The 26,488-nt window shown below is 40.1% G+C and overlaps 1 protein-coding gene across 2 annotated transcripts in view; it reads left to right on the forward strand.

Annotated features, from left to right (window-relative positions):
* The window catches only part of PNPLA4 (patatin like domain 4, phospholipase and triacylglycerol lipase), a 181,827-nt gene that overhangs the window by 120,704 nt on the left and 34,635 nt on the right, over positions 1-26,488 (forward strand). The window contains exons 8-9 of one of the 2 annotated variants that reach the window (XR_012026297.1): positions 22,121-22,307; positions 23,058-23,265. The gene's annotated coding sequence lies outside the window, so the exon portion shown is untranslated. The remainder of the gene's footprint in view (positions 1-22,120; positions 22,308-23,057; positions 23,266-26,488) is intronic. The other variant, XR_012026298.1, reaches the window with a different exon arrangement.

A 26,488-nucleotide genomic window follows, 5' to 3' on the forward strand; every position in this document is an offset into this window, starting at 1 on the left:
TATGATTCAGTAAGTCTGGGTCAGGCCCAAGAGTTTATATTTCCAACAGGCTCGGAACACTGACGCAGCTAGACCCCACTCTGAGTAGCAAGGCCGTAGGTGACTTACCTGTTTGGCTGCACCCAGCATCAAGACCTCGTAATGTAGCACCCGGGGTCCTACTGACCCTGATGCACAGAAGAGTTTTCTGTATCATTTCAAAGATGAAAACATAGCAAGAAAGAACTTACAGAAATACAGAAAAATAAATAGATGTATCAAATATATTTCATATGTATCATACACAAATGTTTATAGACTTAGTATATATTTTATATAAGTATGTCTAATAATATTTTTAGAAATATATTTTATACAGGGGCACCTGGCTCAGTTGGTTAAGCATCTGCCTTTGGCTCAGGTCATGATCCTGAGGTCCTGGGATCGAGCCCGAGTCAGGCTCCTTGCTTGGCAGTGAGTCTGCTTCTCCCTCTCCTTCTGTCATCTCTCTCGCTCTCACTCTCTCTCAAATAAAAAAATAAAAATCTTTAAAAAATATATTTTTAATGCAAATATTCTTTACACATATAAAATACATATTGTATTATTTATATAAAAATAAATAAGATGTAAAAATAAGAAAAAGATGTGAGTAAATAAATTTCTCATTTACAACGTTTATTCATTTGTATGACTAAATAAATTAGTCATGTGGGTTGAGGTTTTTTTAACCATCTTTTATTTCAAAAGCTGTAGGTAAATAAATTAACCATATATTAAGATATGATTCAGAAAGCCTAATTTTAGCCCAACAAAGCCCTTCTCCTAACTGCCAATCACGGCTGCTACATACCAACCCCCCTGGCAGTCTAGAAAGGTCCAAACATCATGTTAACATATCTCTCTCCTCAGGAGACTCTTTTGTGAGAGGGAGGGACCAAATTATGATTTTTTGTAGCTGTGTGAGAGCACTTTTTCTTTCCCAGGCTTTGAATGTACATGTGACCACGAAGCTGCAAAACGTACCAGGAGGTAGGTTAGACTCCAGGAAACCTAATTTCGGGAACACGGGTCTGCCTCTAAGGCCTGGGAGTCAGAAACAGCAGGTGCCTCCTGTGGTCTGGCGCACTCACCTGGGCCTCCCCGTGCTCCTAATAGCTCCGAGCAAACCTCGACACCGCAGGCTCTGCACACAGGGCAACAGAACCAGCCTAGCAATTTTGTCACTCCCTGTTGTTCCGTTTTCTCCCATGTCAGGGAACTGCATTAAATGTTAAAAGAAAATCACAGGCCCACACCAGCATCGCGTGGGTGATGGCCCCAAGTCGGTAAGCCAAGACTTAATGCCTCCTCTCACTGCCTTCCGAAAGCTCCCGATATGTAATCTTGAACCAGTGAACGTGGGCATCTTCCTATTTACTAGGAATTTACTAGGAATATTGCTGATAAACCCCCTCCGTTCCCCTGAAGAGGGCGGCCTGGCCTCACCCAATGGGTCCTTCGCCAGTAATTTCCTTTTTCTCCGATTCCTCTACCTTTCAAAACCTTCGTCTGTATCTGATTGGAGCTACCCTCTACTTGCTAGATGCGATGCTGCCCAGTTCAAGTCTGACTCCTAAAGCCTATGAGATCTTTAACATTTACTCAGCTGAACTGTTGTTAGTTAACCACATACTTCCATATCCTAGTTTCCAAAGGCATTCCTACTGCATCCATGTGTGGACCAAAGCAGCTACGTACTGAGAACAGCTGGCAACTATTTCAAGAGAATATTACGTTATTCTTTTACTTCATAACAAAACATGGGACCACCCACAAAGACTTGGGGGCAAAGAGTTTGGTGCCATCTGCACTGTGTTATGTGCATGCATTGTGTATCTACAGCTCCGGCAACTGGGAGTAACACCCCTGTCCTAGCCCTGCTAGGCCTGCAAAACTAGCTTATATGGAGAAAAAGGAAGATGCACCCACAATTCTGTCCCGATCACTGATTCTCTGTGTGTTCGGGAGTAGAAATGCTGAAGAGGTGGGCAGGACAGATAGGAGGTGTGGCATTCTTTCACTTAAAGTTGATAAAAGCTTGAAGACAAAAGCAAATCATAATTTCATATAAGAAAACATTCAACACTCTACAGATATTTTAAGATGCCAGCAGAGGCAGATCTACATGGAGTCTAATGCTTAGAAAATGCAGGCAATTTATCAAGAGAGAGAAAAATGTTAGAGTCCTGGGGGAGAACCAAGAAAGGATGCTGAAGTCTATCCTTCATTAGCTTCAGGAGAAGACTAAGAAACAAAAAGAGGGGGTTACGATTGTATTGGGTGCGCTAGAGCATGGCTGTTAAGGTCACAGATTCTGACAGTTGTACGGTTGTAGGTCCTGGAAGCAGCCGACCTCTTTCCATCATGGTGCTAGGACTTCTCAACTTCGTAATCCATGCAAATCAAGTTAACCTTCCATGCACGCAGTTTGTTCATAGGGCACTTGTGAGGGGTATTTGAAACAATGTGCACTGACTTCCATGTCACAATAGGTTAATATATTAAATTAAATTTAAAAGAGAATTATCAATATGAAGTTTTTAGACCATTACACCAACTCCTTAGTCTGAAAATGAGGGGCTGAATGGCTGCATTTCAGCGTCTGCTCAGCCTCTCTAGGAATTTTATTTTAGGGAACCAGGTTGCCGTAGGTTAGGAAGCAAAATGCTTCTTTGTTAACATATGCAAGGTATAAATGCATAAGAAATGATAGAGTTAAAACAAATAATTTTTAAGTTTGTAACACATATATATCATGCAAAGATCAGTGAATGGTAAAATCATTATGTAAAAGTTTAATGGTCAAAAAGAATAAAGTAGTTTGGGGTTATTAACCCAAATTATTAAATAAATATCCACAAGTCAGGGCTCCTGGGTAGCTCAGGTGGTGAAGTGTCTGCCTTTGGCTCAATCCTGATCCTAGGGTCCTGCGATCAAGCCCTGCATCCAGCTCTCTGCTCAGAGGGGAGTCTGCTTCTCCCTCGCCTCCCTGATCACACTCTCTGTCACTATCTCTCTCCTCTCTCTCTCTCTCTCTCTCAAATCAATAAACAAAATCTTAAAAAAAAATCTATGAGTCTGTGGTGATATAAATGAAATATTTGATAAACAGGTAGGAATACTGAAAAGCCTCATGCAGGAGAGTTGCAAAGAATTTATGTCGTGCTCCAACTGTAAGAAGGTAGAGACTAATTCCCTACTTCTTCTAGATTTCCTTCTCAAGAGTACGGAATGGATGGAGATACAAGAAAGAAAAATAAAACAGTTAAATTTACAGTGGATGAACCTGAGAGACAACTCAGGTGAACAGGGTCAACATCCACAACGCTAAGTCATATATGCACCTGTGATATGATGTGAAGAAACACTGTACCCTTACAGTCTGCATCCCTCAAACCCATAACCCCAGTCAAATCGCGAGAAAAACTTGAGTCAAATTGCGAGAAAAACTTGAGTCAAATTCAAATTGACACACGTTCGACAAAATACTGGCCAGCACTCCTCCAAACTGTCAAGGCTATCAACAAAAACTGAAAAATTATCACAGCCAAAAGAAGTCTTAAGAAGATGTGACAAGTAAATACAGTGTAAGGTTTGGATAGGATCCTGAACAAAAAAGGACATTAGGGAAAAACTCAAGAAAACTGAAGAATACATGAACTCCAGTTACGGAAATGTATTGATACTGGTTCATTAATTGTGAGAAATGTGCCATCCTCATACAAGACGTTGATAATATGGGAAATGGGTTGTGGCATATATGGGAACTCTGTGCTATATTTGTAGTATTTTTCTGAAGATTTAAAAGTATTCTACAATGTGGGCACCTGGGTGGCTCAGTTGGTGAAGAGTCTGCCCTCAGCTGAGGTCATGATGATCCCAGGGTTCTGGCTCCCACTGACTTACTTTGACATCACTCTTCGAATCTCTGTGGTGGACGACCAAGCACCAGGGGCCAACAGATGAAATTAAACGTTACCACTTAGGAAGGGCTGATGACTAACATGCTCACACTGTATGTAAAGCTTATAGAATTACCGTAATTAGGAAATGTGGGAGACAGGGCAAGTTAACACACACAAAGCACTTCAGCAGCTAACATGTCTTTTTTTTTTCCTTAAATACCAAGTCAGTACCATTAAAAAATGGCAAGGTTGGGGTAATAAATGTAGACTTCAAGAAACAACTTTGATTAGATCCTGGTTTGAAGAAACCATCTATAAACCCTCTATGTGAAGGCAATTGGGAAAATTTTAATATGGCTTGATGATCTTCAGAAAACCACTTCACTGGCATGAAAATAGTACTGTGATTTCGGTGGGAGATACTCTTATTTTTTTAAAGGATATTTTTGTTCCTTTGTTTTATTTTTGTTTTCTAAAGATTTTGTTTTTAAGTAATCTCTACACCCAAAGTGGGGCTTACACTGACAACCCTGAAATCAAGAGTCACATAATCCACCAACAGAGCCAGCCAGGTGCCCCTAAAAGCTATCTTTTGGAATAAAATGCATGATCCCTATAATTTATTTCAAAATATTCACTTAAAAATCAAATACAGTATGTCAAAATGGCTAATATTAGTGAAATCTGGATGATGCACACATGGTATATGCGTCAGCTTCTGCTCCATAACAAAATTCCCAACCCTGAGTGATTTAATAGAGTAATTGTTTATTCTTTCCTGTATGTCTTTGTGTTACCTGGTGGTGAGTGGGTCTAGGTTGCACTTCCCTGGGCAGGACTATTATATTATGGGGCCAGTAAGCTGGGCCACACTGCTCTCATGGCTGGGGCAGAAATTGAAGTGGGGACACCTCATCCCACAAACTCACTGCAAGCTTCTCTTGCACCCTGTTGAGTGAGACAAGTTACGTGGCCAACAGCACAACAGCAGTGGAAGAAGAAATATACTTTGCCTCTAGTGGAAAAAACCCCTCAAAAGTTATACAGCGAAGAACACAGACATTGGGAGGAGTGGCGTTATGAGCAACAATGCATGCAGCTTTCTTTTTCAGCAATGGGGCTTTATGATATCATGCTCTCATTCATTCTGTATGTTTAGAAATTTTCACAAATCCAACCCCTTGTTTTCCTAAGATCTCAATAATGTTCTTTGTATATTTACTACTCTCTCTGATTCTTTCCTAATTCTGTTGTACACACAGCCAGTGCACACTACATTCAAGTATGTGGGATGAGTGTACTTAGCAAACTGATCACTCTTCTGTATGACAGGGAAATATTATTTCCTCCATTTTGTCCAATCCTCAAATTTCCAGAAAGGCTTTTCAATAAATGTGAATTTTTGAAGATTAAATATCTACCTCCGAGACCACCATTTATAAACTTCCTCTCAAACCCCAAACTAATTTTGTGATTTATCATTCATATTAACCTATTCTATTATTGGCACAATCTCAGAGGAGTAAAGTGAATGAAAACTACTTCTTCCTTTTTTTTAAGATTTTTTGATCCAAATTACTCTAACGGTGGGTGGCATCAGCCTCAAGGTACATTTCACTATTCTATGCATTTAAATCCCCACAAAAAGATATAAATTCAAAGGGCATTTCATTTCTGAGTTGCCTTTGATTTATACAAGTTGTCTTCAAAAGGGGCAGTGGGTAAGGCTGCTAAGAATGATGCTGTCCAGAGCTGTCCATCACCCCTCACATATCATATCTGATCCTGGGTCGCTTAGCATTCCTTGTGCAGTAGAAATCTGACCAAAGGATGACTTTAATTTAGCAGTGAACACTGGCACTGGCCTATATCGACACCATTTTGAAGAAATCACAGCGTTTGTAATAAATTGAGGGCAATGGGAATCAGGTGGAATCAATGTGGCTTGTTATGGTTACATTTCCTTTTTTCCTGTTTTCTTTAATTTCCCACAGATGTGTTTTTTTTCTCCTTCTATTCCTCCTTCTCATTGTTATTCTTGTTTTCTTTTGAGGGGGGAGCCCTGAATGCTTGTATCATTGCTACTAAACACTGGCAGTCACTTCTTTATCCTTACATAGGAGTTGTCAAAGGAACAGGGCAAGGATATAAATTCAACAGTTGCTATTAATAAGTGTGAGAAAGGAAGACATTTGCAAACAAGACTTTAAATATCTAATTAGAATGAAAACCTCTCTAATTATATCTGGTTTATGCTTATAACTATGTCCATTTTATATATGTTATGAAGAGTATTTAAAAAAAAAAGCATTGTAGTAATCTCCCCAATCTTTTAGTTAAGTTGCAAACCAAAATGTTAATTGGATTTATGTGTGATTTTATTTATTTATTTTTTTGCTTTCTTATTATGGAATTGGCAATCTGTGGCATTTCCTTTCAGTTGTATGCTGATAGGTCTGAGCAATTAAGAAAAAGAATATTTGGTAACAGACTAAAAGAAATGGAATATTTTCAGAAATAGAAAATTGTTTTGTCTAACCAAAGAAAGATAGCTTACTTAGTCCCTGTAAGCCAAACTATGATCAGAGGAGTAAATGGGCCCTAGAGAAGAATTTATGGTAGTCAAAACATGAAGAATTTAGAAATGACAAGGAATCAATAAACTTCAGTGCTGTGGAGGAAGAAGAGACATCGAGATGTGAATAATAACAACACTGAATGTTCCTTTGACAAAATAGTTTGCAAAACTTGTTGAGCATGGACAGCTGTGTGCAAAAACCCGTGCGGGTAAGAAAAAGGGAATGAAGATGCCATTCTTGAGAGGAAGAACCTTACAACTTCGGTACCTCTTGATTTTCCAAAAGCTTTCACATCTGTGACCTTTTCGTAGCTAGATCATGCCTGGAAGGGTAAGGGAAAATGACTAGTTCTGTCTAAATCATTAACCTATCCCAGAGAACCTAGTGTACTTGACAAAGTTTAAGAGCAAGTGATTGGCAACCTGGGTCAAGACTTCATTTCAATATGGTGGAGCGGGAAGCAAGGCCTGGGGCTTCACCTATTTGCAGGAATTGGTTTGAACCCAAGTATCAGCTGCGTGGCAGGGCTAACCATTGACCTTTAGCAAGTCCATCTCGAAGCCCAAATCCTTCCTCTAGAACATAGATATTATAACACATGGATTTTTACCAGAATTAAATGAAACAATGAGGATTCATGGCCATGTCCACTTTTGAGATAGTCATATACAACACAGGACAGAAAGTGCACAAAAGGGTGGCCGGTGTGCCAAATCAACAATACGTGGACAAACTTACAAATAAGATTTTATTAGGAGATGGCCACACCCACTGGTTTATGTATTGTTTATGGCACTTTGATGCGGCAACAGCAGAGTTGAGTGGTCACGTCAGCAGAGGCTGTATGACCCTACAGAGGGGCATCGTATTTTAAATTTTTGAGGGAAACGCAGAAACAACTGACTTCCGTCAGACCTCAGCAAACAACGTTCTGGCGGTTGTTCCGAGTTGCAACATTAAATCATCCTACCTCCTCGCAAAGCTGAGTCTGGGGCTGTGTGAAAAATCAAAGTGGGACAGGAAATGAGGGTGGGTGAGTTCAAGCTGATTCCAAAGTTTTTGCAGTTTTGCAGTGATTCACAGGCATACACATTGCTAAATAGATGTGGTCATTTAGGAAGGAAATTTTTAAATATTTCATGTATGTTATTTGTTTAAATGTTGGTATGATGTTAGTATATACATTCTTTATGTGTGTCTATACCTAGGCTACCTCTACATCCAACATGGAGCTTGAACTCATGCCCCCAAGATCAAGAGTCACATGCTCTACTCACTGAGCCAGGCAGCGCCTCTGTACATTCTTCTTAAGTTGTGTGGGTTCAGACTGTCCCATCTTTACCTTAAAGGTGCTATGAAGCAGCTGCTGAGACACTACGGGGTCATGGCCCCTGGAAGACTAGACATCTCTGACTCAGACTGTGCTGACACAAAGTAGGTGTGGCCTGGTGCTGATCTTAGACTGCCTGTCTGCATTCAATTTCAGCCTTGCTTGCTTATCCAATGCCCAAGAAGACTTTGCCTTGATGTGCATCAATATAGGTTTAAAAAAGCGGTCTTTCTGTAAAAACTGCCTTGACCTTCAGAAATGACACCAGTGAGTACAACCCCTGCTACCATGGTAGTGGGCAGGGATGACCCTACACAGACCAAATCCCCTTCTTCCTCCAAGAGTCTGCTAACCCAAACTTTGTCTAGGGTCAGATGGCGAATCTGACCTAATTCCATTTCTCATTTGGAAGCTGCCTCTCTGCTCTGCCTTGGGCGTCTTTCCATCCACTGCCGGTAGCCCTCACTGTGATTTATCCACTAGGAGAAACTGGATACTGGGAGCATGTGTGTTTCTTCTCTGAGGGCCACAGCTGGTAGTTTGAAACATGGAGCTGTTGGCCAGGAAATCATCTTCAGTGGACAGGATGAAGGGTTAGCCTACCACGTAAGCGCATTACAGACCATGAGCACTTATCTTCCTTTGTTCCAAGCTAAGGGATTCTTCACTGCTCTCATCCTCTGCTGATGATCATTGGAACCTCTTCATTTCTAATTTTCAACACTATTATTATCAGGCTGATCTAAAGACCCCTTATAGACGATACCTAACAAACACTCATATACTAATTATTTTTACTTTCCCCTAGCAAGATAATAAAAGTGATTTTCATTCAGAGTGTATTTTGTGGTTCAGGGACTCTGGCCTATTTACAGTTTTTGACTTTCCCATTTGAGAGATGAGAATAATACTAATAATTTTAACTGACAAAAAAATCCCACACTGATATGGATTTCCCTATTTTTATATTCCTATGCACAGGACGCTTTATCTTAAGTCTACATGATACTAAAAATAAAACCTTACCCAAGGCTACGTCTGTTTTGAAAATAAATTCACATAGGGATTAGGTGGGAAAGCAAAGTTTCCTTCGTCTGAAGGTAACAGCAGAGCTTTGGTAAATGCTGAACCGTTAGTAGCCTCATGCGTTTAGCAGACTGATTTTCAAGTCTCTGGGTTGAGAGCTAAATGCAAGTCCAGTTCGTGCCATCCATACTGTGACTTTAATGCCCTGGACAACTGGCAGGACAAAATTCTGGCAGTTTGCCGAACGCCATCTTCAGGATGAAATGAGAGTTTCCCTGCAGTCTGGATGCAACTCTAGCTCCAATCGTATGATCGAAGACTCAAAAGGAGACCTCTTATTCCTGAGCCCAGATGATCCCCAGGGGGCCCTTCTTCTCACACATGGTTCCTTTACATCCTGGAGGCTTATGTCCACTGTTGGTAACCTTTCCAGAGTCCAAACTCTTGTATTCCTAGAACGTGACCTTTTTTTCTGGGAGACACTTGACCTTGAGAGTGTAACTTCCCTGGATCATGACTTGGTTATTGAGACCCTTACCAGTTGAGAAGCTTCTTGGCTTTGTGTCATCTACCATGTGTCTCTCAGTGCCTTCACACAACTGTTAGGTCGCCTTAAATGTTCTTAGTTAGACATCCTTGAAGATCCCTATTCACATCCATCTGTTTCATATTGCCCTATGACCCTGGTCTAATCATCAAATGAACATCTGGAGAAACCAAGAAAGGTTTAGTATTTTCTGGAAGCTTTCTATTCTCTGCAAATAAAAACCACCCAACTTTAATGTGGAATGTGTCCTAGTCTCCCAGCCAACACCTGGACATCATCAGGCAACTGCTCATTTCTTAACTCTGAGGACTGTGCAATAAACTTCAGTTGGTTCTACATTCTCACCCCTGCCTTTTATTCCTCCGGACCCTGGGATGTGGAGGAAAGACGTTCATGACCAATGTAAATGGACAGTCAGCAAAGTGAGGATTTCAACGCTCACCTCATGGTTGGCAAAACTTCTTTATTTGCTAGGCCCACTGAAGGGTGATTTTTCTGGACTCTTTCACGCTGTGAACCTAATCAATAAGCCATATAATTTTGCAAAATTTAATCATGCTGGCCCCTTCTCACTTGTTGGAGTGCTTAATTTACATATTCCTTCAGGTCAAGGGGGAAAGGTACGGTCATTGTCACCCCACTCCTCAAGAAGCCTATAGTTAATATATTGAGCATGCTTTCACTTTTCCTGTGTGGTTTACATTTAAGCAGACACAGCTTGAGGGTCCTTTATAAGAGCAGAAGTAATAGGTTTTAGTGAAAAAGAGAAGCTTTTCCCATTCACTTGTTACTTTGGATTTGTAGTCTAACAAAATAGGAATGTACACATTTGATTAAGTTAAACTGATAAGAATGTTGTTGTGGTAATTGCCTCAAAATGAATGTAGATAAGTAAAAAAGGAAGAATATCCCAATCTAAATGGGATGTTAAGCATGGGCTCTTTGGTCTTGAATAAATCAGATATGTATCTGCCACCAACAACAAAGTTAAAAAAAAAAGTCACATTTACTCTTTTTCTCCATGCCTGGAGCAAGTTGCCCATATTACATATTATCTACTTGTAAGACAGCATGCAAATATATGAGCTCTTATAGTTTTATATATGAATTAAATGTATGACTTACAATTAAATATTGTAAAGACCATATGGTTATCCCGCATGTTATTTGTGTAGAGAAGGGATCCTCAGAAGTGGGTGGCGATCTCCCCCACAGATAACATTTAGCAATGTCTGGAAATCAGGTGGTTCTCACAGCTGAGGGGAGAGGAGGCCACAGGCCTAGTGTCAAGACCCAGGAATACTGCTAGACATCCTGCAATGCATAGGAAAACCCTCTCTACCCACAATAAAAATAATTATCAGGCTCTAAGATCAGTAGTGCAATGTTTGAGAAATCATGGTCTAAATACACATACATATTTTCTGGTGTTATATTCATTATGAACCAAAGGTGGCACTTAGAATCTCCATTTCAACTGCCTCACTCAATTCTCACAATTGTCTGATGAGGTTTTACCCACTATACAGATGAAAAAGTGGAGAATGAACCAGATCAATCTTGCTTTGCATCGTGACTGTCCCTCTTCCTAGCTAAGGTTAATAAGTTCCTGGGCCTATCATTCTCCACTTTTTCTTTCTTTCTTTTTTCTTTTTTTAAAAATATATTTTATTTATTTATTCATGAGAGACAGAGAGAGAGAGAGAGAGAGAGAGAAGAGACATAGGCAGAGGCAGAAGCAAGCTCCATGTGAGCCTGATGTGAGACTTGATCCCGGGTCTCCAGGATCATGCCCTGGGCCAAAAGCAGGCACCAAACCACTGAGCTACCCAGGGATCCCCCCCTTTTTTTTATGTCTCCCAAGGATGCCCCTCATTCCCACCCACATTCTAAGCACATTTCTCCACTCTTCCTGTTGATTATGCAAGCTGTTCAGTGTCTCTCCAATATTGACTCCTTCATCACACCATCAGCCTGCATTAGTTCCTGCTACAAATGCCAGGTCAACAGAAGTGGACAACACGAGGTAGCTCACCTAGGACAACAGTCACTTGAGCAGAGGCACCATGACATAGGTGGAATCTGAGTGACGTGTCTGAGCTGTAAGATGGAAAAAGTGGAGACATCCACACAGAGAAAAGAGAAGCAGAAATGAAGAGGGAAGGGAAGATAAAATGTCACAGGCTACTTAAAGCAGGCCAGGGCCATGAACTAAAGTACCTGCTCTGCTATTCCTGAGAGCTTACAGGTTTGAAGATTCGTCCTCACATGAGTTGTATTGGGATTCCAGTCTTAAAATATCTATTCAGCAGGAATGCATGTATAGCATACACACACACAGCTGAATGCATGCCATGTATCTACTGCATACACATAAATATCATATATGTAATATATACACACATAATAGGAGTATTTATAAAGATATGTGGCATACATATATCGTACACATGTGCATATGTGCTATTCAGGTGGTATAAATACACACGACCTACATATAAATTTATACCTATGTCATATAATATATACCATGGAGTAAAACTGGCCACAGAGCATCCGTCGCCTAACCACAAGTGTGCCTTGATGAACCCTCCTACTAGGTCCTGAAGTTGAACTAGTTCCTGTGGGAGGTGCAGATGATTACCTTCTGGGTTTCCTTTTCTCAAGGTGCCATGACTCACACATGGCAGAAACCCAGTCACAGTTAGAAGGAAAGGTGAAGAAGGTACATAAAGTGTGAGGAGCAATGCAATGGATAACAGGTAAATGGTCCAAGCTTCGAGACAAAGACATGTGAATTATCTACAGTGGAAAACAAAATGTTGTGGCGATCGGGGGGAGGAAGAGGACTGAACTTTCATGGAAATCTCAAGAAGACACCCACTTGAATGCCACTTGGATCGGTGGAGAAAAAGCCAATATTTTCCTGAAGAACACGTAGCATGATGTTAGGCATGTTCAGAAGAAAACAAGTGGATGTAGCAAATAGTCATCTCATATCAATGGCATTTTTTTTAAACACATGGTGCCAAGGATTACAAATATATGTAAGATTGTCTTAGAAGAAAAGGACTTTCAAGAAAGCTTGGAACAGAGAAGGTCCAGATTACAAAAGTCACTTCAATTAATAAACGATACGAAGGGAGGAGTGAGTACAGGAAGCATCTGGACTGAATATTAGGAATACTTGAGTCAACTCAGCTTCGCTGTGCAGATGTTGCTAAAGTTGGCACATACAATGACAAGCCATGACTGTCTAGAATGGTGAATTCGATACCTTTGCAAATGTAGAAAGTTAGAAAGTATTGATCTACTAGAAGGGAAATGAAGGGGATTTCTAGTTTCATTATCTTGCTACTGAATTGCCTAATGCAGTATTTTACCCAACCGTGGCATTACTGACATTTTGTGGTCAGTTTGTGTGCATAATCCTTGTGCTCAGTTGGGCAGACCTGGGCATTGCGTGAATGTTTAGTTCGATCACTGGACACTACCCACCAGATGCCGGGAGCACCCTTCTCCAATATCAAAACCATAAATGTCTCCCTGCATTGATAGATGTCTTCTGCAGAGAAAATAGCCTCCAGCTGAGAAATATTGCTCTAATGTCTATCTTGCTGGCCTAAAATGAATGCTTGCCAATCCTTAAGAAAGGTTTTCACAGGTTACCCCATTTTAGCTCTCTTTCCATCTAATCCAAGTATCTTACCATAAACTTTATTTTTATGAAGCCCAGATACTTCATCAAACAACTAATGGAATTATTGGAAATGGAATTACAACAGTAAATTCTGTTGGCTAGACAAGCAGTTGAGTGACAATGTAATTATCGCCAGCTATGAAGTTAGGAAATAATTTTACTCACATAATTCTCACAATCTTAGAATAATTTCTCAGCTCTCTTAGACTAAAGAATGATGGGACCCATCAGGTATGGAAATTCCCTGTTCTGTGCCATTTCTGATACCAAGACAGGTCCGCAGGAAGTATGAGTGGGAGTGAGGATGCTCATGCGGCTCAAGAGCCAACCTTGGCAATACAGGAAGCGGTTGGGTCTTGGGTTTGTGAAAGGATGATGCGGCATGGGTACTGTCAATGCACACGGGAATTCCTGGAAAATCTAGCTGTTGGTGTCCCTTGGAGACCATTGTTTCGAGTATCAGATCCACAAGATCTCCTAATCAATGGTGCATGAGCCTTTGTTCCTCTCCTTTGTTGTCCATTCTTATTCTCAAGACTTATGCAGTCTATGATCCCACAGTTTTCTTCCCACTAGTGCTGAAAGAGCAACCTGTCGCCACCTCCAGGCTAAAACTTCATGTGATCACAGGAGGAGCAAGGGGAGGGCTCCCCCTCACCCTCCATCTAATGGGCCACAATAAAGTTTAGCTGGCACCATCCTGTGTCCAAACTGTCAAACCACAAGTTTTACATGCACCTTTCTTTCTCCTGTGCCTTTTCTGTCTCAGAAAAGACTTCCATGCATTTCAAAAGAGGAATATATCCAAAACAGCAGCATGCCCATGCAAAAGAAGTAACAATTACATCCATATTGTCTTCGTAGGCAGGTATTTCAAAAGCCAATTCTAGACGAGAGTCTTGTTTTTGTAACCTATTTTCCCAGCTTTTCCTTGAATCTGAAATTTATGGGAAAATCTAAACTTTTAGGATTTGAAAAACAGCGTGGTAATCTTTTCATTTTCTATAGGCTTTCTTATTTTGAACTGCATCAAAAATAAATATGTTTTATGGCCCTGAACTTCAAGTAGGTTTTAAAAGTCATTTAAGGATATACTTCTGTTACGTTTGGGATCAAATCTTGATGAACAGCCCACTGTGTCTATTCCCTCAGGATAACCCACTACTTTATGATGTTGGACTATGGCTACTAAATAAGAATAAGAACAAATGTCAGGAATCGTGATCAGAAGCAAAAGAGCCCAACTGCTGTGTGAAGATGCCATGTTGGGAGATGTAGCACCTTGATGGATCTCAGGCCATGAATATGAATCGAGTCCGGTGAATAAGCAAACAGAGTAGATGTAAACTAATGATAATACCCCAAACATAAAGCCTGAAAATTCAGCAAGCCAACAATTTTGGACATATGAACATTAATTCACTTTTCTAGGTGGTATGTTATGAATGTGTGTGTCTTGTATTTCTTCTATGCCACTCCCAAGGATCGGATTATGATGTTACGGAAGAGGTGAAATGTTTAAAAATGACCTTCGTGACCGGTGTGAAATTGCTGTATGGTACTATGCATACCTGGAAAACCATACAGAGCATCTGTGGGAGTCTTGAAATGACAACACTACAATCTGAGACGACAAGTTTTCTGCAGCATACACCTTTTCTAGTCAACTTTCGGTATTGTCATTTTTCATCTATAAACAATATGAAATGATCCTCCTTTCAAAACGACAGCTAGAAAAATCCTTAAAGAGCTGGTATTCTTTAAAAAATGGGGTTAAATTGGGACGCCTGGGTGGCTCAGCAGTTGAGCGCCTCCCTTTGGCCCAGGGTGTGATCCTGGAGTCCCGGGATCGAGTCCCGCGTCGGGCTCCCTGAATGGGTCCTGCTTTTCCCTCTGCCTGTGTCTCTGCCTCTCTCTCTGTATCTCTCATGAATAAATAAATAAAATATTTTTTAAATGGGGTTAAATTTACAAAATTAATTGTGTAATGATTAGTCCCCAAATTAGTGAGATAAAGTTATTTCGCTAAGATAATCACCACATTTTAAGGGCATATACTCTGTGCAAATAAAGTGCCCTCAGGACAAGACAGCCAATATAAATAAGTGTACCAGTGAGTAAGGAAGTTGTTTTTATATATTCTGAAATTCTGTAAAAAGAAAGGAACAGAGTGAAAACTTATGGAGTGATTGGTATGGCTACTTCAGATAAAGCAGGAAATAATGCAATGGCGCTCAGACACGTCAATACTGACATTGATTATATCCTTATATCACAACATATATGAGGATTGCTATGATTTATCCCTTACATTGAAAAGGAGTAAACAATAAACAACCAGGAAAAAAAAACAATAAACAATCAGAAAATTGGACAAAATGTGTGAAACAATTGCCTTCAGATATTGTACAATGGTCAGCACAGGAATGTGATCAGTGATAGAAGAAAATAATAAGGTGAGTCTAACAATTGCCCTAACTTTGTGCCCAGAGGAACATTTTAGGCTGTAAAAGCAGAGGAGGCAATCTAGCTGGAAGACGCAGACCAAATTTAGAGAGGCTCTGTTGGCAACAACAGGCAGGCTGAGTTCCAGAAAGTATGGCACTCGTGAGTAAAAGCATCCTAAAACTCCTACCACAGGGGGCTCCTGCCTAGCTCAATTGGTAGAGCATACTGACTCTTTTGTGTTTTTCTTTAAGATTTTATTTATTTAATCGACAGGGAGAGAGAGTAGAAGCTGGGGGAGCAGCAGGCAGAGGGAGAAGCAGGCTTCCTTGGTGAGCAGGGAGCCTGATGTGGGGCTTGATCCCAGGACTTCAGGATCATGATCTTACTCAAAGGCAGATGCTTAACCCAAGCCACCCGAGCCCCTCAGTAAAACATACTGAGTGTTGATCATGGGGTCATGAGTTCAAGCCTCACTTTGGAGGAAGAGTTTGCTTTAAAAAAAAGAAGTTTTTAAAATAAAAAAATTAATAAAGATGTAAAACTCACTCCTACAAGAGATGCATCTTAGGGAAAATACATTGAGAAGAATCTTGGACACAAAATATAGTTATCAATATTGGGGAACACAAAAAAATCAAGGAGATTTATTTAGAAAGATAATGTAGCTGGCCAAAATTATAAACTGCCCAACACACTTTGTGTCGGCTGGTCCAGATATAAAGTCCTGGGAGGGAACATCCAAATGGCTAATATTAGGTCCTGGTTCTCATATTGATCACGTCAGGGAGAGCCAGAACATGAGCTTGCAGCTTTGAAAGTAAATAGCTCAGTCTTCCCTGAAACCTCATAACTAAGTCCCCCCAAACCCACCAGAGGTGTCAGGTGTCAGGTGGGCAAATGATTATGCATGTCCATTACAGCAACATATCTGTTGGAAGAGCTGCGTCTTTTCCTTTTTCGTTTAGACAGAATGTATTCATTCATTCATCATCAAATGCCATCTTATTTACAATATTCTCTTCTTATTAAATCTAAAATGTTAAAATACTAAATTAATATTGCAATACAAAATACATTTAATGCTCTCAAATAAGATCCCTCTATTTAATAACCATGCATTTAGGGAGGTTGTAGTATCTCATAAACTTCTCCAAAATTTCACTGACTTCTTTGCTTGTTTTTCAATGAAAATCCTATATTTAGTTACCTTAAGTTACTTAAAAGCCATAAATATAGGAATGAATAAGAAGAGTGTCTTCATCACAGAATTATCTTAAAGCTGTTTTTCTGCATTCTTGAATCTAGCACTTCAAATTCTATATAGTATCTTAAAACAGAAAAACAATTACTTTTTATTTATTTATTTATTGAAACAATTACTTTAGATCAGTGTTTCTCATCTCTTGTTGGGAGGGTGTGTTGCTAATGTTCTTCCTAAAACGCCTTTTCAAACTTCATTTTCCCACTCAAATGACATATAATTTTAATACCACCTCTATCTATGTATGCATTTAACTTTTATATGCTTAGATAATCTATGTATATCTGTGCTTTATAAATACAAAGAGCAGGATTTGTTCCTCCCCAAGAATTTTTTTGTTTTTCTTGGATGTAAGATCTCCCACTGAGAATATTTGCTCTAGAACAGCACTATCCAATGTAACTTTCTGTAATGAAGGCAACACTTTGTAATATATGGTACCCAGTTATTTCCTGTGGCTAGGGGACTGTTTTAACTGTAATTAATTTAAATGGGTACAAATGGCTGGTAGTTACCATATTGGATAACAAAGTTCTAGACGGGTAAGAAGAAAATAATTAGAACTCCCCAAGGAGTAGCTCATGAAGATCCTGAAGAAGCATATATGAAAGCCATGGTACTCAGTCAGGGGTGATTTTACTCTATCCCCACCCATTTCGGGGGACAACTAGCAAATTCTGAGGACATTTTGGTTTGTCACAAGTGGGGCAGGTGCTAGGGTGCTAATGGCATCCCATCAGTAGAAATCAGGAAAGCTGGTGAACACATTATAATGCATCAGACAAGCTCCTCCTACCCCCGCAAAGAATTACTGAGCCCCCACATGAACAGTGTCAGGTTGAGAAACTGTGGTAAAGGCAGACTAGCTGAAACTAGAGCTTGGGATTGCAGCCTCTCCAAACACCTCCTTGCAGTTGGGAAAGCACAGGACCAAAAGGCTCACTTCCTGCCATGATTCCTGAAGCAGAAAGAAGCTGCTGGGCTCAATGAGGGTGTGTGTATATCAAAACTGTCTCTTGGGATTTGCATCAGGCTCAGGTAAAATGTCTGCTTACCCCTTCCCTTAGAGCCTAAACAACAGAGAGTAAAATGCATGCTTCTGAAATCTCCTGATGCATGCCCATCCAACTGAGGTGCACTAGTCACGTTACTAATGCGGGGGAGTAGTCCCACGGTAGTTTATTTGGCTTCCAGTAGGATTAAAAATATCATAAATACGGTTTCCATGCCAGTTTGGAGAATTGGCTCAGAAGATGGGAATTACTGGTAAACCATCTGTGGTTCAGCAAGAAAAATCTACATTTTCTAGTGAGATTTTGGGTGATGTAAACCATGTAGGGAAGTGTGACAGGGCATGTTCACAAATATTTGTATCTGTATTCCAGGCCAACAGCAATCCTATAGAAGTGGAGCAAAGAGCTCTAGGATTTCTTGGAGCAGCACAGTCAAACCTGTACAATATAACAGAGAGGAAAGCTAATCTGGCCAAATAGCTTACAGGTGACCACCGTAAAACTATTCTGTGATTCTGTTAGTTAGTTTCTTCATCTCTATTTTGTTTTTGTTGTATGAGTTAGTTTAAGCGTTGCCACCATGAAAAATCCATGGCATATAGTATTTCAGGAAAAGTGAGCGAGGGAGGAAATGCCTAGACAAAAGAAAATGATACTACCAAAAAGTTTGAGTGTCTGACAGAGGAATCTTACACATACTAGATCAACAGTTTCATACGGAGGGGGGGTGGTGCTCTGTGCCCCTGAGGACACCCAGAATAAAGATTTACACTGAAACTCAGTGGCCTGGGGACTAAAGATTGGGAAAACCCAATATGGTGATACATGCTAAGTGGTGAAAATGTGTTCCCTTTGGAAACTTTTAACCATCTCTGTTTCTGGTTTAAATTATATATATAAATTATATGTAAATAATATATTTATTATATATATTATATATAATATACTTATATATTATATCATATATTGTATATTTTTATATATTTATATTTAATTATATTTAAATATTTTACTTAATATAATATATATATTTATATATAAATTTATATATTATATATATATATGTATATATATATATATATACACACTCAGTGGCCTAGGGACTAAAATAACTATGTGTGTGTGTGTGTGTGTGTGTGTGTGTAATTTAAACCAGAAACAGAGATGGTTAAAAGTTTCCAAAGGGAACACATTTTCACCACTTAGCATGCATCACCAGATTGGGTTTTCCCGTTCAACATCATGACGACCACAAATACGATCCGAGCACTCAAATGCAGTGTCAGAAATTCACTCCACTTCCTAAGGTTGTATTAATGCACGTTAGCCATCAACTCAGCTGCTACTGAAAACCTCCTAGAGCAAAAGTATCACTCTTCTAATTCATTATGAAATGGTGCAAAACATTAAAATGGGGTTATTCTTTGCCAAAACGAAACCTCAAGACTTGCAGCGATGACCTACTTCTAAAAGGTGCTGGGGAAGGGGCCAGTTACTGGAAGAAATCAACGGCCTTCTGGGCTCCGTAGTGGGAGGAATTATCATCCCCTAATGTAATCTAGAAATATGCAGGAGAAAACAGAACCTAGAGAGAAGCCTATGGGAGGCAAAGTCTTTAAAGATCGAGAGGTAAATGAGGGATAAAAAGAAAAGTCTTTGGCTGGAGAGAGTTGCTCATGCATTCTCTGTACTTTAAACTTTTTTATTATAAAGATCCATCACACTTTATGAGGAACTACAGAAGATTTTATAAAGTAAGAGAGAAAAAGGCCCCCACTGTCATTCTTTTTTTTTTTTCTTTTTAAATCAATGAAATTATATACTACAATGAATGAGACAAGAAGGGTTACAAGAATGGGACGATACTGGAGGTCCTGTAAATCAGCACAACTCTTGAAGACACTCCTTTGGAAACACGTATCCAAATGCATAAAATCCTATGCCCTTGCCCTTTGATTCAGTGTTCATATTTGTAAGAATCCATCCTAAGCATAACCAAACTCTTGTGTAAGGTTTAGGAGTGTGCCAAAAATGACCAGCAAGTGATCGATCCAGAAATACTGGAGGTGCAATATTAATTTCCTGGAATATGATTTGGACAATGTAGCCACTTGAAAGTGTTCGCCTCGGGTTAGGGGAGGAAGGTATTTCCCATCGCTGCCCCTCCAGTAACAGCATGCCCAGGGAGCATGTTTGCAAAGTATGGAGAGTGTGTCATCCTAGAACTTAGGTTTTTCTGAGCCCTCCAGGTAAAGAGTGAGATGGTGGATGCTGTGGGTGAGTTATCTGTACTTCCATGCAAAATCCAGTAGCCAGTGAATTAGAAGAGAGATAAAACACCCTTGAAGCTTGAGTACAAGGGCACAAGATTGACCTCTCTGATAGATTCTTCTGCACAGTCTCTATTCTCTGCTGAAACTCCAAGGAACCACACCAGCCACTTACAAGTCTGAATAAGTCCTGGGCCTTCTCAGACCTACAGAAGACACCTTCTAGCAAATAAGCAGGGAAGGGTCACCACAGTCTCCACCTCACTCAGACCCTGATATAAGAAAAGGAAAGTCTTGCTGGTCCTCCAAAGCTACCTGAGTTAGCCACAGGCTGCCACAAATAAGGGTTGAGACATCACATCTTGCAAGCAAGGAAGAAGAGAGTGAACATTCCTTTGAGAGGGAGCAGCTACCCTTCCTTCAAGCAAGGAAGAAGGAAGTGTGTTTCATTTATGGGGGTCATGCCATCTATAGAATAAGGCTGAGCCTCATATCTGGAGCCCATAGTACCTAATCCATAAAATAATGGACAATACAAGAGAAAAAAATTGACAAGTTTTAAGAATTTTTCTTTTAAGTTATAATTAGGAATCCACATTGGCTGCCTGGATCTAAAATGATGAGTTCCGCCCCCGCGGGATTGGGGTCCAGGCAGGCTCGGTGCCCCCTGCCCCCAGCCCCCCGGTAAAAAATAAATAAATAAATAAAATGATGAGTTCCTAAACAAGCAAAAACAAGTAAACCCAGAAAGAGAAGGATACCATGGAAAACTGAATAGCCTTGTGCAAGAAATTCTAACAGGAAAAAAAAAAAAGAAATATTAAAAGCAGAAGTACAGGTGAGAGATGTGGAAGACAAAGCCCGAAGACGGGAGTGTATCCACCAAGACATAGAATATGCCCATAAATATGTGTGAGGATATTATTATATTATTCACACAAGTCCTATTGTGCTATAATACCCGTCTGCTTCCTGCAGCTTCTACCACTGTGCTCGAAGAGTCAGCAACACTCCAGTAGAACAAACTCTAGAAAATCAATTTATGAAAAGAGTTAAGAGCGTTGACCCTGATTCTTGACTCCGGGGTTGAAATTCCAGTTCGCCTACTTGCCCCCTGTGAATTCCTTGACTTCTATATACTTCACTTATCTGTTTTGTAAAAGAAGCACAAAGTATCACTGGCCTTATTGGGTGAATATAAGGATCGCACACCTTAAAACGCAGAACAAAGTAGAATGTTACCCAGGATGCTAATGCTACGTAATTAGAAACTGATGCTTTTTAACAACAGCCCCATATTTTATAGAAGGCACGGAACAGCTGCCCTATTACACACACACAGAAGCTTTCGTTCCCTCGCTGTAGCAAGCTTCCTTAGATGTTAAGATCTTTGTTCATTTCTTCAAATGCCTAACAACTTATAATTTGCATACTTGGTGTCAAGTTCATTAACCTTGAAGAAATGTGAAATATTTAAAGCAGGTTTTGAGACTTGATGTACACAAGTAGGTTACCTGTCTGATTACATGTAATGGTGGCGATGATGACATTCATGAATAATAACCTATATCAAGCTCTCTTGAGGCATTATCCACTTCAGGCTGAAATCCATTTCAGATGGCACCTTCCATGAAGTGAAGCTCTTCTGAAGCTCTTCAGAGAACACACATCATAGTTGTGTTTAAAATGAAAAGGAAATTCCCTTCCATCCTAGTACCTTTTAAAACATTGGTGTCTTTTTTTGAAGATTTTATTTGAGAGTAAGAGAGCATGAGCAGAGGGGAGGGGCGGAGGGAGAGGAAGAAGCAGACTCTCTGCTGAGCAGGGAGCCGGACGTGGGGCTGGATCCCAAGATCCCAGGATCATGACCTGAGCTCAAGGCAGACGCTTAATCAACTGAGCCCCCCAGGCACTATAAACACAGTTGTATCTTGTATGTAATTGTACATATTTGTGCATATTAACTGATTTTCTGTATTAAACTTTCTATAACGGTATGTATTATGTTTCTCTCTCACAGTGTCTTTAGCTCCGAAGAGAGTGGTTTGCTCCCAAAAGAGAGGGAGAATAATCATAGCCAATACCCATCATCGTAATAGGCTGGCACAGTAGCGGTGATCACAAGAGAATATACTTCCTAAGAGGTCCTGAGCTGGTGTCAGATAGATATTCACAGCCCTTAGATGTGTTCACTTGCGGAGCACAAGGTAAAAAAAAAAAAAAATCATTTGCAAGTATTAAAAAAAAAATCACATTAACAGCCCGAATTTGCTATTGCTGGTCTTGGAAGGTCACTTAAAGATGTGGCAATATCTGGACTTCTGTGGCCTGGAGGTCAGAGGTTGGAGCTGATGGGTAGCTGCTGCTCCCTCTCAAAGGAATGTTCACTCTCTGGTTCACCAAAACGTCCCTCAGTTCTGCTATCTGGAGCCATGCCCGCTGGCATCGGAGATGAAATCTCCTGTGTCAGGGTGTATCCAGCATTTCACTGAGGGCTTCACATTCATTATTTCATTTAAGACACAAAATTCTATAGAGGAATGCCCTTCTTTCCTCCCTCCCTCCCTCCCTCTGTTTATAAAAAGGGTGAGGGGAAGGGGAGCAGAGACAGAGAGAAGAGAGTCTTTTTTTTTTTTTTTTTTTTTGAGAAGAGAGTCTTAATTAAGTAGGCTCCATGCCCACCACATGAGCCCAACCCTGGGCTCGATCTCAGGACCCTGAGATCATGATCTGAGCCGAAATCAAAAGTCATACACTTAACCGACTACACCACTAGATGCCCCTGAATGTTTTTTTAATATTTTTAAAAAAAGATTTTACTTATTTATTCATGGGAGGTACACAGAGAGAGGCAGAGACACACAGGCAGAGGGAGAGGCAGGCTCCAGAGACTGAGATGCCTGTTGCACCAGCTCAGTGACTTCATCCATGACCCGAATCTCACTCCTTCCTTGCAGGAGCCTGCGAGGAGACACAGCTCCCAGACAGACTCCTGCCTCCATCTGCTCTGGAACCATCAACATAACATATTTAACAAGAACTATGAGGTCCTACCACGTGCCGGGCACCATTTTGGCTCTGTGGACACAAGAGAAAACAACACAGACGTGATCCTGGGCCGTGTGAGTCACAAGGGATGTAGAGAGACACAACATAACCGGATGAGTAAGTACAAATTATGTCATCACACACTGTGATTAGCACTAAAATATTAGTAATGATAAAGCAGGATGTGAGATAAGCAGGACGAGGAGAGGGATATAAGGAACACAACCACCTCCCCATGATTATGTCTAACCTAATCTTCCCCTCTCGCCTCTCCATACAAACGTGTCCAGAAGGCTTATCTATTTTGTTGTACTTTTAGTTTTTTTCAATAACAAATATATATATATATAATTTTAAAAAAATTAGTTTTCTTCTCCATCCTAATGTTGTAGCATCCAAAAAGAATCTAGTCTACCTTGTTCCTTACCGTAGGCTCTCAAGAGCTGTTAGAGCTCCAATGTAAATATTTTTCATGCTGCGCACACACTAGGTCATTTGTTCTTTTGGTTATAGGGTTTCAGTGAAAGTGCCTGGAGTTCTCTTTTCTTTGGACAGGACACATTTATTTATATGTGTTAAAACTTTCAGGAAACATGTGCTGGGAACCTGCAGCTCCATCCCAATGGAATGTGTGGCAAAACCAAAGTGCATAAACCTCTATCCTTTCCTTCCAACACTTCAGTAAATAGGGGAGACCTAGGTGTAAACAAGTAATTTAGAAAGTGTCATCCATGCCACTTCTGATGTTCAGTCAACAGCAGTGATCAGAGAACACCATCTCCTCCTCCAGAGTAACAGAAAGCTATGTTATGTGCTCACCCAATCCTTCCATAACAACCCTGGGCAGGATTCTTTCTTTTTTTATTGAGAAGTGGGACATTGAAATATGTATTAGGATACTTCTGATTTCGAGAAGCAGACAATTATTTTTGTTACTTGAAGCACTAAATAGGAATTTGAATGTGGATTAAGTTTCTCACTAACTGTTGGAAAAACACCCCAAAGCCCAGGCACAAGGGCAACTGCAAAGACCACACCTAAAGAAGATGTAGCCACAAACCCCATAAACAGTCCAAAAGTGCCCATTTCTGTGACTCCACTCCAGATTTCAGTCTGTTGATGAATCTGACAAAGGTCCAACCTGAATTGGCCATGTGATCTTGAATCAATCAACTATAACCAACAACAGAGCAAGTGCTCATCAATTTGGGGTTGAGCAGATGGGCCAACCTCTCAAAATTACCATTTGCAGAGAAGGAGGAAGAAGTTGTAGAAGGACATGTTCAAAGGCAGCTCACCTCCTCCTTTTGTAACAACCTATGTGCGCAATAGTGAAAGTGGGATTGAGGGAAAGCAAAGAAGGTCGGAGACATTTACTTGGAAGGCTGACTCCGTAATTGTCATCGAGCAGATGAAGGGTTATTATGGAGAGAACTGTGGCCAATTCTTCTTAATCTTCATAGAGCTAGAATGAATGGATGTAAGTGCCAACCAGGGAAAGTTAGGTTTGAGATTAGAAAGAATGTCTTGACAGTAAAAGTTATTAAGCATTAACCAAAGACTGTTGGTCATAAAAGGCATTAGAAGAGATCCAATCTTCATTTTAAAAATCACTTAAGTTACCATTTCTTTTATATAAAATTGATTGTTTTAAGAAGGTGTTAAGATAGAAAAAGAATTACCAGAAGAAACAAACAATTTTTACAGTAAAATTTGAGACCTGGGAATTAAGCAATCTCACAGCAACCAAAGAATGATAAATAATAGATAAGATCAGTTTAAGGTCAACTATTTTCTGGTCAAATATATACACTGGAAAGATAATGAAGGTCACTACAGTTTATTACTTTATGTTTTGAGTGCCGTGTCACGAGACTTTCCCTGGACAAGAACACCATTTTAATGAAGTGCTCTGGGTAATTATAATCACTTGGATGAGTTTCAAGTTAGCTACTCCATATTCCAAAACTGTGTCCTTATCAGAAGACCCTAAATTTGTTCTCGCCAGCTTGAAACACCAGGGGCAAAATAGAGTATCGCCAGAGTTGTCACAAATTTATTAGACAGGTATTTGTGGTGTATCCTAAGAAATCTTAGGTGTAAAGCACTCATGCAAGATGTAGAGAATTGGAAATGTGGGAACTTCTTGATGGAAAAGTGCAAAGTGCCAGTTGTAGGTAGGTAGGTAATGACACATACAATGTCAGTGTAAATGCTTGAGAGGAAACATCCCAATTTTTCCTTATATTATCATCCACCTTCTATCCATAGCAGTACTGGTATTCAGTTAGATTTTTTTTTTTTTTTTCACTCACAAACCTTTACACCCATCAGCTGTTAACTCACTTTACAAAGTAAACGTTCAGTTTCAAGTGTTGAAGCAAGAACTGTCCGGGATACCAAGTGTTATTCTACGTGCGTTTATTTAGATCACGGTGGAGAAAATCGGGTGGATGAAGCAGTATTGGAATTATTGAAATAGCTCCATCAGTTTCCACATTGTGTTCTTTACATGTAAGTCTGTAAATGGCAATGCCTCCTTGAATGCTCCCCTCCAAAAAAGCACAAGGCACACATTCACCATTTTGAGTGTTCGGTTGTTGTTGCTGCTTTCGTTGTGCTGCTGTTAGGAAAACGGAGGAAGTTCTTTTTTGTCTTATCGTTAGGACCAAGTAAAAGAAAGTGTATGTGCAACAAAATAATCAGGGATTAGTTAAAAAGGTACAAAGCAGAATGAAACACAGACACACATGCACACATAATGTGTTCTTTCATTCAAAAATATCTATGCATTGGGGCTCCTGGGTGGCTCAGTAGGGTAAGTGGCTGCCTTTGGCTCAGGTCATGATCCCAGGGTCCTGAGACTGAGTCCCAAGTCAGGCTCCCTGCTCAGTGGGAAGTCTGCTTCTCCCTCTGCCCCTTTGCCTTCATGTGCTCTCTCTCTCAAATAAATGAATGAAATCGTTAAGAAGATACGTGTATGCATTGATTAACTCCAGTGTACTAAGGGCTTTACAAGTTAAAATTAGAAGCAAAGAGACAATTAAAATATAATGTACATTTTTATTTTAATTAAGGAAGTTCAGTATGATGTTAAAACCCAGACTTTGTAGCACAGTGACCCAGTTTGTGCATGTCATCTCTTTCCTGATGGCCCTGACTGCTGCATGCAGTGTGTTCTCTAATTACCTACACCCAGAAAATGGTTTTACAGTCTACTTCTGGGGTCACGTCACATTCAGACAAGTCTCCTGCTATGCTCTGCATGAAATGGAGTCTGAGAGGCAGATTTTCCCTTGCGCTCTCAAACATTCAAGGCATTTATTTTTTAACATTATTG

This window comes from Canis lupus, chromosome X, assembly GCF_048164855.1.
Source record: "Canis lupus baileyi chromosome X, mCanLup2.hap1, whole genome shotgun sequence".
Taxonomy (NCBI): Eukaryota; Metazoa; Chordata; class Mammalia; order Carnivora; family Canidae; genus Canis; species Canis lupus.